Below are 10,279 nucleotides of genomic sequence, written 5' to 3' on the forward strand. Positions count from 1 at the left end.
ATAGTCCTTTTCCAGACACCAAAATGGTATTAGTGTCTGAGTCTCTGAAGTTTTATGTTGGGATTCTGCTTACATTGAAGTGTCAGATTTTCTTTTGTTTCTTTCCCCGTGGAAGCATGGCTGTCACAGCAGGCACAAATCCAAAGCTGATTGACCCACAACACAATTCAGAGGAGTGGCCAGATTTCACACCTTGATGTCATCCACATTGATGTGTGCATCGAAAGGTTAATCCTAGGCTTCCAGCCCTACTCTTTATGAATCCCTTATCAGCCCCATCTCATTTCCTGAGATTATCCAGGTCCCTTAATTGTGATCTATAACTGAATCAAAGAGTAACCTTTTGAAGTGTAAAGGGAGGGTTCCATTCTCCTTTCCTCTAGTGTGTCTCACCCAGCTCACAGGAGTGCAGCAATACACAAATCTCTCTAGGGGGATTCCTCTACTCTTTATGTCTCAGCAGGCAGGTTTGGTCTTCTGAAAATGGACCTCAGAGTTGTCCATGTAATATACTAATGCAGGCACACTTACACCATGTACATTCACAGCACACTTTCTCTGTCAGCACTGTTACCTCAATGCATTGTACCATTACAAATACACATATATTCAGTGCACACATTCAGTCTGCATGCAATGTTCAGCACTGAAGCTTTTTGGCCCATTGTGTGCTGTTTGTAAACACACACTGCCAGCACACACTCACTATGTGCGTGCTGCACAACACTTCACCTTTCATGAAGTGTACTTCACGCAAGCACACACACCCAGTACATGGTTCCATTGTGCATGCCCTGCACTAGATCCTCCAAGTCATATATTCCTCACAGGCATACGTACACTCAGCACATGCACTAATCTCACATGTACTACTCAATACTACTCTATCCCTGTATTGGACCCTTCCCAGGCACACATACATCCAGCGTAGTCACTACTCATGTGCTACGCAGCACTCCATTTGTACTTGTTGTAGGCTAAGGATGAGTTAAGCACACAGCAGCGGAACATTTGAAAAGGTCTGTGAGCCTGCAGGCCCCACTCCAGTGATGTAGGGTAAAAGGACCTTTTCACTACCAATGCTCACTGCACTGTATGCTGCCACTACTTCACTTGAGCTAATTAGCTCTTGGTGAAGGTGGTAGCCTTCCACCACTATGAGGGTACCACTTTGGGCGCTCCTCCTGATCCAATAAAACCGCAATGGGTGAGACAGGCCTATTTCATAGTGCACATGTATGATCCGTGTTTACCTATGACAACATATCAGCATTAGGGATTCAGACAGTACAGTTGGGCACTCAGGGCAGGGGTACACGTCTCTTACCATGCAGAGGACTTTTTCATACCAACACACTGTAAAGGTGTTAAAATATTCAGTGGAAATAAAATTTGCAAAGTGCACTACAGTGTAGAAATGTTCACACGCACTCACACCTTACAAAATTAAGATTATTTCATTAGGCAAGACGTCTCTCAGCCCTGTTTCCCCAGAAGCCTTTAAGTTTCCAGACTTCTGCCATCCATTTACACTCCCACTATTGTTTTTAATAACACTTTTCGTCAATTGTATTTGCTTTTAACTCTTATATCAGTTTTGAATCTCTTTATAGAAATATTCACTGCATATTTTACATGTTTATTCTTTAAGCCTGGCACTAGCCAAGACCTTTTGATTTACTAAAATTATATGTATAATAAGCTTACTCATAGGGCTTTTGAGACAGCCCTTTTCATCCATTGGTAAGTTGAGTCATTTACGTTTTTCATTTTCTCACTAAAGTATACTACTTGGGGCACTGGGTCAATCCATTTCAGCCATTGGCTAACTTCACTGTGAGTGACAACACTATGCTTTTTTACAAGGAGCAAATCCAAACACTAAGTAGCTCTCTTCAGCATCTGGCACTACGGTGCAATGGGTGCTCTTTAAGGCAAAAAAAATATATTTAGTTGCCAATGTCAGGCCTATTGGGTTTTGCAATGCTTGTTTCATGTAGGGTTATTTGTTTACTTTTCTCTCATTAATCACCACAAAATGTGAAAGAGTGAAAGCTTGCATTGCTTCATAATTATGTATCTGCCATGTTTGCCACATAATCTATTATCTGCTGCATAATCAGCAGATTTAAAAAAAAAATGTTTCTAGCTCAAATGGTTCAAAAGTAACTAAAAACTCAGCAGCACGTGTTGCCATGCAGTGAGAAAAGCCTTTTACAGTGTTTGACTGGTCATCTTTCTGTTGCCCATTGCTATGTTTGAAAGTTAAACGGGTACTACTGATGTTCAAACTATGCCCAGACAGTGTCAAACAAGGGTAAAAATTTAGAAAATAATAAAGTACTACTATCAGAAATGTGCCGCATTACGCAACATATTTTGTTTTTTCTTGCTGCACAATTTAGTCACCCCTGCAACATAATTTGTCGCAGGTCCTGCCTGTTGTTAACTAAGAAGCAGGAGGCCAGCTGACGAATTGAGAAAAGGTTGGTGTGGTGCGAAAAGCGCTCCCAATGAAGATTGCCTCTGAGGCAGCCAGTCTTTATGGCTTGTAACCTTTGCAAGTAGCCTCAGCATTTTAAAGACGTTTCAGCGACTGATTGGTACGGTGAAGAGTGACATCTTGTGTCTATAAGTGGCTTTGCATTTTTTTTCCTCTTCGTTAGGCACACAAACTTCCTTAATACTCTAAGGCCCACATTTACACTTTTTTAGCGCTGCATTTGCGTCATTTTTTGACGCAAAAGCAGTGCAAACTTACAAAATACCATAGTATTTTGTAAGTTTGCGCAGCTTTTGCATAAAAAAGCAGCACAACTGCGGCGCTAAATGAGTATAAATATGGGCCACAATTGTATTTTGTAAGTTTGTGCCGCTTTTGCGTCAAAAAGCAGCGCAAATGCAGCACTAAAAAAGTAGAAATATGGGCCTAAGGCCCTTATTTATACTTTTTTAGCACCGCATTTGTGTCATTTTTTGACGCAAAAGCAGCGCAAACTTACAAAATTCTATTATATTTTGACAGTTTGCGCTGCTTTTGCATCAGAAAATGACGCAAATGCAGCGCTAAAAAAGTATAAATATGGGCCTAAATGTTTTTGTGTTGGCAAAGCCTGTGCCTCTGGTTTGGTGGCAGGTGTGTAACACAAATGTGCGAACCATGCAATAGCAGTGCTACCATACGTTAATCTCCATTTTTAACCAACAACTTGAATCTAGTGATGAAACAACACTGTAGCATGAAAATATCTCAGCATTTTGCCTAGATTGTCTACTATGTATATAGTTGGCACCTTAAAGATGTCTAAATGAATTAGTTAGCTAAGTAATTAAAGTTTGTATCTCTAAGCTAGTTTACCATGACGCTATGGGCACAATCTTTTACCCCAGTGGTTTAGTTTAACCACCTCTAAAACTCTAGGAGTCATAGTCCTGATGGACCATTGTTGCTCCAGTTGAACCAGCACTTGTGAAAACAACGATTTAAAAAAGAAAAACCTAGGACTAGAGCTCTGAACCCTTGGTAACATGGGGCCAGATGTACCAAAGGATTTTACCCATTCTGTGTCTATGGGAAAATGCTTTAGTACATATGGCCCATGGTGTCACAGAGGCTGATTTACAAACTTACATAAAGATTTTCAGCAGTTATGAACATATTCCACCCTGCTTATGTGTACACATGCCATAGAAAATATATCTTTTCCACCACACATCAGAATGTTTGTTTTTTAGCTTTCGTTTTTAGGTCTGGCCCGGAGACATCTTTATCAGGTTCGCTAGCCCCAAATAATGAAAAAAGACATAAATACATACATCAGTGCTTGATTTGTGAAAGAAAATTGGTGCCTGAAGCTCTGCTCATAAGCCCGCGCCTGCGTAATTAAATGACGGCGTGCCACATACCAAGGAGGGTAGTCTTCAATCTACTACCAGACATTCCCTGCCCCTTTCTCTCGTTCTTGCAGTCCCTGCTTTCTCCCTTCGTGAAGGTTTTGCCTTTTTTCTCTTCCTTCGTCTTCTGATCTGTGTTATTTTCACCTCTGTTACACTCGGGAACTATCTGATGCTGACATATAAGTGCCGGTGCCCAAAAATAAGTGACATGCCCCCACCAGTAACAATCAGCTCAAATTAAGCACTGACACAGATATAGAGGAGATCTGTTTCAACCATCTTCATATATTGGCTAAATTGTCAATCACATTTTACTTCCATCCATCACAGCTGTAGTGTCTTGCTCTGACGTAACGGGGTCACGATCACTACGATGTGGGCTCAGCTCGGCGAGGTGTTTAGTGTTGCCCCCTGAAGTGTTTGTACAATGGAGTGACCCGTCGGTCACTGTTGGCTAAGTAATAAATTGGCTGTGGCCGCCGGGCGTGGTCAGGTATGCCTCACGACGGTAATGCGGGAACACGCCTGAGCAGCCGAGGCCACATAAACTAAGTGCACTGGTGTCTGCGAGTTTGTGTCCCACGCGCATATGGCTGTAGGGCAGCGTGACACCAGGGTTTCAAAACACCATAACAGCATCCAGCATGTGAATTGGGTGAGCCCACTTCATCCATTGGCTCTGTAAATGATAGGCTGGTCACGTGCGCACATCCATCTTAAAACAAGCATTTGCAATGCAACGGGTCTTGCGTTTGCCCATGTTAGAGCTGATAGCGTTGTAAACTCCTAACCCGACTTTTCACCTATCTGCAAAAGTGCATTTATGTACGTAACCCGAAAAAGTGCAATTAACTATGTAAAGCCCTCGACTTCTGCCAAGCAAAATCGCGCTAGTAAATTAGAGAAAAAGTAGTCCACGAGCCGGACAGAAAACAGCGAGCCTCGCATGTTTTCTGTACTCCGTTGATGCGCTCGAGGAGGGCTAGCCCCAGGAAAAGGCATGATGTATGCATGCCTTCGACTAATGAAAGCAAGCAGATTTTATTAGGCAAGCCCACCAACCAATGAAAAACACTGACGTGACGTCGACAGGGCTCCGAGCCCTTTTCTAAACACTGAAGCATCTCGCTGCGATACGCATGTGCGAGCGCATGCAACACAGGCTCGACCCTAAAAAAGAGAGGCCAGTGCAAGGGCTGATTGGTCAGTACTTGTAGGAGGCTGGACTGGCTTGTAGTGAGTACCAAGGGGTACTTGCACCTTACACCAGGCCCAGTTATCCCTTATTAGTGTATAGGGTGTCTAGCAGCTTAGGCTGATAGATAATGATATCTTAGCAGAGCAGCTTAGGCTGAACTAGGAGACGGGTGAAGCTACTACAGTACCACTTAGTGTCATATGCACAATATCATAAGAAAACACAATACACAGTTATACTAAAAATAAAGGTACTTTATTTTTATGACAATATGCCAAAGTATCTTAGAGTGTACCCTCAGTGAGAGGATAGGAAATATACACAAGATATATATACACAATAGCAAAAATATGCAGTATAGTCTTAGAAAACAGTGCAAACAATGTATAGTTACAATAGGATGCAATGGGGAAACATAGGGATAGGGGCAACACAAACCATATACTCCAAAAGTGGAATGCGAACCACGAATGGACCCCAAACCTATGTGACCTTGTAGAGGGTCGCTGGGACTATTAGAAAATAGTGAGAGTTAGAAAAATAACCCTCCCCAAGACCCTGAAAAGTGAGTGCAAAGTGCACTAAAGTTCCCCTAGGGACAAAGAAGTCGTGTTAGAGGAATAATGCAGGAAAGACACAAACCAACAATGCAACAACTGTGGATTTCCAATCTAGGGTACCTGTGGAACAAGGGGACCAAGTCCAAAAGTCACAAGCAAGTCGGAGATGGGCAGATGCCCAGGAAATGCCAGCTGCGGGTGCAAAGAAGCTTCTACTGGACAGAAGAAGCTGCGGTTTCTGCAGGAACGCAAAGGGTTAGAGACTTTCCCTTTGGAGGACGGATCCCTCTCGCCTTGTAGAGTCGTGCAGAAGTGTTTTCCCGCCGAAAGAATGCCAACAAGCCTTGCTAGCTGCAAATCGTGCAGTTAGCGTTTTTGGATGCTGCTGTGGCCCAGGAGGGACCAGGAGGTCGCAAATTGGACCAGGAGGTAGAGGGGACGTCGAGCAAGACAAGGAGCCCTCTTAGCAGCAGGTAGCACCCAGAGAAGTGCCAGAAACAGGCACTACGAGGATGCGTGAAACGGTGCTCACCCGAAGTCGCACAAAGAAGTCCCACGTCGCCGGAGAACAACTTAGGAGGTCGTGCAATGCAGGTTAGAGTGCCGTGGACCCAGGCTGGACTGTGCACAAAGGATTTCCGCCGGAAGTGCACGGAGGCCGGAGTAGCTGCAAAAGTCGCAGTTCCCAGCAATGCAGTCTAGCGAGGTGAGGCAAGGACTTACCTCCACCAAACTTGGACTGAAGAGTCACTGGACTGTGGGAGTCACTTGGACAGAGTTGCTGGATTCGAGGGACCTCGCTCGTCGTGCTGAGAGGAGACCCAAGGGACCGGTAATGCAGCTTTTTGGTGCCTGCGGTTGCAGGGGGAAGATTCCGTCGACCCACAGGAGATTTCTTTGGAGCTTCTAGTGCAGAGAGGAGGCAGACTACCCCCACAGCATGCACCACCAGGAAAACAGTCGATAAGGCGGCCGGATCAGCGTTACAGGGTTGCAGTAGTCGTCCTTGCTACTTTGTTGCAGTATTGCAGGCTTCCAGCGCGGTCAGCAGTCGATTCCTTGGCAGAAGGTGAAGAGAGAGATGCAGAGGAACTCGGATGAGCTCTTGCATTCGTTATCTAAAGTTTCCCCAGAGACAGAGACCCTAAATAGCCAGAAAAGAGGGTTTGGCTACTTAGGAGAGAGGATAGGCTACTAACACCTGAAGGAGCCTATCAGAAGGAGTCTCTGACGTCACCTGGTGGCACTGGCCACTCAGAGCAGTCCAGTGTGCCAGCAGCACCTCTGTTTCCAAGATGGCAGAGGTCTGGAGCACACTGGAGGAGCTCTCAACACCTCCCAGGGGAGGTGCTGGTCAGGGGAGTGGTCACTCTCCTTTCTTTTGTCCAGTTTCGCGCCAGAGCAGGGCTAAGTGGTCCCTGAACCGGTGTAGACTGGCTTATGCAGAATTGGGCACATCTGTGCCCAAGAAAGCATTTCCAGAGGCTGGGGGAGGCTACTCCTCCCCTGCCTTCACACCATTTTCCAAAGGGAGAGGGTGTGACACCCTCTCTCAGAGGAAGTCCTTTGTTCTGCCATCCTGGGTCAAGCCTGGCTTGACCCCAGGGGGGCAGAAACCTGTCTGAGGGGTTGGCAGCAGCAGCAGCTGCAGTGAAACCCCAGAAAAGGCAGTTTGGCAGTACCAGGGTCTGTGCTACAGACTACTGGGATCATGGGATTGTGCCAACAATGCCAGGATGGCATAGAGGGGGCAATTCCATGATCATAGACATGTTACATGGCCATATTCGGAGTTACCATTGTGAAGCTACATATAGGTAGTGACCTATATGTAGTGCACGCGTGTAATGGTGTCCCCGCACTCACAAAGTCCGGGGAATTGGCCCTGAACAATGTGGGGGCACCTTGGCTAGTGCCAGGGTGCCCTCACACTAAGTAACTTTGCATCTAACCTTTACCAGGTAAAGGTTAGACATATAGGTGACTTATAAGTTACTTAAGTGCAGTGTAAAATGGCTGTGAAATAACGTGGACGTTATTTCACTCAGGCTGCAGTGGCAGGCCTGTGTAAGAATTGTCAGAGCTCCCTATGGGTGGCAAAAGAAATGCTGCAGCCCATAGGGATCTCCTGGAACCCCAATACCCTGGGTACCTCAGTACCATATACTAGGGAATTATAAGGGTGTTCCAGTAAGCCAATGTAAATTGGTAAAATTGGTCACTAGCCTGTTAGTGACAATTTGAAAGAAATGAGAGAGCATAACCACTGAGGTTCTGGTTAGCAGAGCCTCAGTGAGACAGTTAGGCACCACACAGGGAACACATACATATAGGCCACAAACTTATGAGCACTGGGGTCCTGACTAGCAGGGTCCCAGTGACACATAACAAACATACTGAAAACATAGGGTTTTCACTATGAGCACTGGGCCCTGGCTAGCAGGATCCCAGTGAGACAGTGAAAACACCCTGACATACACTCACAAACAGGCCAAAAGTGGCGGTAACAAGGCTAGAAAGAGGCTACTTTCTCACAGTACTTTACCAAAGCTTTTTTTTTCTTCATATTGTATCTTTTTTTTTATTTTGTGCAGTCAACCTTGCTTAAACTACGTCTTCAGATTACAGTAACATGAGTGATTGACTGAAAGCCCTGTTAGGATAATGTTCAAATACACATGATGATTACAGTTTCTTAAAATATTAAGTGTTTCTTACAAACATACTGCAACCATATTTAGATGATGCCATGTTTCATTTTTTCCTTATGATTTTTGTGTTTATTATTCACATGCCTGCAATGAAAAAAAAAGTAAAAAATGTCAATAGCTTGCGAAAGCCAGATAAATTAGTTTTACTTGATTTTCTTGCCGTAATATCGAGTTGTTTACAATAAAACCCCCCTTTAATTCACATGCGAATCTTAAGGAGCACAGATTAAGGTAGAATACCTCCACAACAGTGGCACTCTGGGCAACAGCGACAAAACCATGCAGCAAGCATTACGAAAGCCAGTGGGTTTGCATTTGTATTTATCATCCATGTATTCACACTCAACATACAGAGACATATGCAAATGTACTTGTACTATGTAAACATCGCAACAGTTATAGACTTCCATGCACTCATCAACATTGCCCAACACATCCAGGTACCTGGACACACATTAAGCACACAAGTAGTCTGCCAAGTGACCACACACCATGTGTGACACCGTAAGCCAGTTCTGGGTTTTTGCTACACATGCCTATAACAGTGCAGGTAAACCGAAAAGTCACAGAATTCACGTTTTTGGGCAAAAAGACAAAGCCAGCTCAAAGGTGTCACACGGAATAGCCGGCATTTATCATCTATGTTCCTGCATAAGTTTTCAATTAAACAGGTAGGTTTTTACTGTTGCGGAACACGCATTCAAGGTGACTGGCAAAGTGATGGTTCCTCTCGTGATGAAAGGTGTCTAGTTTGTCCTTGACTTGGAAATCTGCATCTCTCATTTTCTTCCATCCAAAAGGGGGCTCAAGGCAGCAAATTACCCCAAGTCGAAAATGCAGACTGGAGGAGTCTAGAGAAAGCGAATTGAACCTGAATGGGCGAATCACTCTCGGCGTGGGTGTCGGCGGCCGGCTGCATCCGAGATTTGTGGCCTAGACTAGTTTAAGTGAAAGTGCTCGTGGGCTGTGCGAGCGGATGAACAGTGCACGCTCTGCGCCTCACACGCGACTGTGCTTCAAAGGAGAGGCCGCTTCTCACGGTAAAAGGCCTCAAAAGCCGGAGACTCGGTTTTCTTGCCGAAGGCCTTAGAAAGCTGGCAGCAGGCTGACTTGCGATTTCAGTCAGTGGCCTACATATTTTTGTGGTAGATTGCCTTACATCTGAGCCCAGTCAAGTAAAGTCTTCTAGATCGATGGGTATCGGCACACATCCCGAGCTCTGCAAGACTAGAACCATGTTTATAAATCTCCCTTTTGGGGAGCCGAGGCGTTGCCCTCCCATTTCTGTTGCCCCACTGTAACCATCGTAGTGCTCCCAACGCTGATAAGCACATTTATAGATTTTTTTTTTCAGGCTGTGGCACAGATTTTTTTCAGCTGCAGCCAGGGCTGCCGACAGCACGTTGAGTGAGGACGGTAGTCTATAACGTTAAGGGTGGGGTGGGCTTTATAAGTCAGCAGCGGCACTGTTACTCACCTAGGTTTGACACACACGCACACTGCACTCAGAACGCATGTCAGGTTGGCTGGCTGCCCTTCAGCGATCAACCTGACATTCGTATTAGAGGCCTGTGAGCCTCTCACCACTTGCACAATCTAGTTAGCCGGGGAGCTCACACCCAGGGCCGGCTTTAGGGCAGTGCGAGCGGTGCGGCTGCACCCGGTGCTGACTTGGATTGGGGGTGGCGGCGGCGCTGACTTCAGGGTTGCACTTTAGCAATGACTTACAAAACTTGCGATTTAAAAGCACCTGCTGAAAAAGTGCCTTGTGCCTCCAGCCTTCAGGAAGCAATTAAAATGTCAAGATACCTCTTGTGATTAATGTTCCTGCTAGGGAGAGAGATGGGAGTTTTGTCTAGTGGCAGCTTTGACTCGCCATAAAGTAGTGTAGAGGGTTGATATACCTGCTGCAG

The sequence above is a fragment of the Pleurodeles waltl genome, chromosome 6 (assembly GCF_031143425.1).
Source record: "Pleurodeles waltl isolate 20211129_DDA chromosome 6, aPleWal1.hap1.20221129, whole genome shotgun sequence".
Taxonomy (NCBI): domain Eukaryota; kingdom Metazoa; phylum Chordata; class Amphibia; order Caudata; family Salamandridae; genus Pleurodeles; species Pleurodeles waltl.